Source organism: Pteropus alecto, unplaced genomic scaffold (genome assembly GCF_000325575.1).
Source record: "Pteropus alecto unplaced genomic scaffold, ASM32557v1 scaffold7, whole genome shotgun sequence".
Taxonomy (NCBI): domain Eukaryota; kingdom Metazoa; phylum Chordata; class Mammalia; order Chiroptera; family Pteropodidae; genus Pteropus; species Pteropus alecto.
Genome location: NW_006494614.1, coordinates 16,650,818 through 16,653,735, shown reverse-complemented (window position 1 = coordinate 16,653,735; position 2,918 = coordinate 16,650,818). Strand labels below are relative to the sequence as shown.

General features: G+C 37.5%; 1 pseudogene; it reads right to left on the bottom strand.

Annotated features, from left to right (window-relative positions):
- Positions 1-962: 962 nt before the first annotated feature.
- On the bottom strand, positions 963-2,257 carry LOC102898904 (annotated as a pseudogene).
- Positions 2,258-2,918: the final 661 nt, after the last annotated feature.

Here is a 2,918-nt window from a genome sequence, read left to right as displayed (position 1 = left end):
AACAGATATTTACAAACCTGTCTTGTGTAGATGTTGTTGTCATTATATGAAATGCTAATGGTCAAACAAAGACTTTCTTAAGTTTTTTTTTAATCTTAGGAATATATTGGTGGTATACAAATGAAAAAGTAAAAGCATTCAAAAATCTTTCCTGCAATGGCTTTAGAGGAAATAAAATTCAGGGAATTAGGAACGTTTTATTTTAACCCTCACAATTCAGTTTTAATTTTAATTAAAAATATTTTTGAAAGCCTATTATATGTAAAGTAGTATATGTGGTGCTGATAAGAATGTAAATCTATTACAAGGTTTTTGTGAGAGAAAGAAAAATGAGAAAAATATATGTGGGGCCTGTTTGTAAACTATATAAGAATATTTAAATGTTAGTTATAATAATTATCATTATTATTAAACAGACATCCTATGTGCCAGAATTCATAATCTAAAGGGGGATATAAATTTCTAAAAAAATTATTACTAAGAAGGTAGAATGAGTATACAACCAAATATGAGAAAAACCAAGGTTAATTCACAGTAAAGATGCCGATATTCTTGGTGTTTATTTTCATATTTTAATATCAGTGTTTAAATGTACCCAATAGAGAGTCAAAAGAATAATTTTCTAAGTTGCTTTTTATAAAACTGCCAAGTTGTTTACCTTTGGAACGTTCCTTCCCAAAAGAGAAAGCCAGACAAATGTTAAGAATGTGTATTTGTGTTCTTTGTAAAAACATTTCTAGACAGATATATATACACACACAGATATACATGTGTATGCATAGTTGTGTGTATGTATTTTATCTATCATCTGTTCTCTCTCTTTCTCTCTCTCAGATGACCTCTCCACCAACGCATTTCAACCTATTTGAATAATTAATTTTTTTTTGCCTCTTTGATCAGGTTTTTATTCAAAATTAGCTGTCCAAAGTTATTTGACCTTTACGGAATAAACCAATTTCAGTTTATGCTGCAGGCTTCTTTTCCTCTGTGGCGGGTTTCTTTTCTTATGGCTTCTCAGCTGCCAGTGTCCTGGTAGCTGCAGCCTTTTTTTCCCCACCAAAGTCTTCTTCTGCTTCTTAATTGCAACAAGTCTTTCTTTTCTTTCTTACCACAGGCTTCTTACCTGGAACTCCCTTCTCATCTGATTTGGCTTCTAGCCCTGCTGCTGCCTTATCCACCCGTAGCTTGTGATTCTTGGCCTGGTGAAAAATGGTGTTCTGGCATGTGGCCTCCGCATGTGGGTTAAGCTTCAACATGATTCTCAGGTTTTCAGTGGATTCTTCTTTAGGACTCTGAGGCGCATCATCTTGAGTGGTGCTCGGAGGGATCTTTGGATCTCTGGGCTTTTTCAAGATTCTGCTAAGGTCTTGAGCCTCTTGTGCATAGGAAGGTGGTAGTTACTCTTGAGGGAGGCAGCTTTATGCCAAGTCCATGCCAATCATCTAACTTGCGGAAAGCACTTTGAGTCCTAATGCAGAAACGGCCCACATGCCACCAGGAGCAAGTTTCAAATATTCGGTTTGCTTACATCAAGCAGAGTAATTCCAGGGATGTTTCTGAAGACTTTGATGATACCGTTGTCCTCATTATAGATGATGCAAGGTCCCCTGCACTGGATGCAAGCTGGTTTCTCGTTTTGCCCTTGCCAGCTCTCATTCACTCAGGGGCACAGAACTTTCTGATATCATTCCAGGACTTAAGTTTCTTAAGAAGCAAAACAGCCTTCCTAACATTCTTATAGGCTTCAACTTTATCTTCAGCTATCAAAGGAAGTTCAGGAACTTCCTCAATATGATGACCTTTAGACATGACCAGTGCTGGTAAATCCGAGGCAGCCAGGGCAGAGCAGATGGCATATTGCTTCTGTGTTGCATTCGCTCTGTGGTGCCAATGACACCTGGTTTTGGTTGGTGCAAACATGCAGCCCCCACAGCACATGTTGCCAAAACCATCCTGGCCAGAATGATGAGTCCCAATGCCTCGAACTCTGGGAATTCGAGCCACAGCTCTGCCAGTACCTTACAACTCAGTGCTGGTTTTGATGACCTGCTAATTCACTGACAGCATAGGGTTGTCTATTGTTTTTGTGCAAGTTGGTGCGAACAAAGTTTACAATATCTGGTCAAATGGGAGCTTTGAACACAGCAGGAAAAGTGACATTTTTGCCAGATGATTCCCCCTTTTCAGAGTACACTGATATCAGTGGACCAGCACACACCATGGCAGGGGGAGGAGAAAGCCACACTCCTCTCAACCTGGTGGCTCCCACAGGAAAAGCTGGATCATTAATTTTTAAATGCTACATGCTCCTTCTGGTCTACCAAAGGCTGAGAAGATATATCTGCCTATAATAGCTAATGTTTATTAAGTGGTTATTATTTCTAATCACTCTCTATGTGATTTTTCTCATTAATAACTTATGAAATAAATAATTACCATCACTCCCTTTTTATAAAATGATGGGCTGGGATTTGAACTCAAGATAAAATGGCTACAGTGCCTGTATTCTCCATCATAATGCTATATTTCTTCTCTACAAGTGGTGGTTATTCTTAGATTTCTATTCTTCCTCATGCTTAAATGATTCTCTGGATGTTGCTTAGCCACTTGGGGAGATTCAGTTTTCTTTCCAGTTCATTATTGTACTATTTCAAAGCAAAGCGGATAAATTCTGTCAAAATGAATTTCCATAAAGTGAATCAAGTTTTAGAGTATCAATATAAAATCTGAGATGTGTTTCTATAGGGAATAATATTTCTTAATAAGTAATAATAAAATTTTGATAAGGAGAGGGTTAAGATGGTAGCTAGCCCAGGTTAATTTGGAACCAATAAATCATTTCATAGTTATTGTCTTGAGATGATGGTATACTTCTTTGTTGTTGTTGACCAGAATGTCTTTTTTGTCTTCATTCCTGC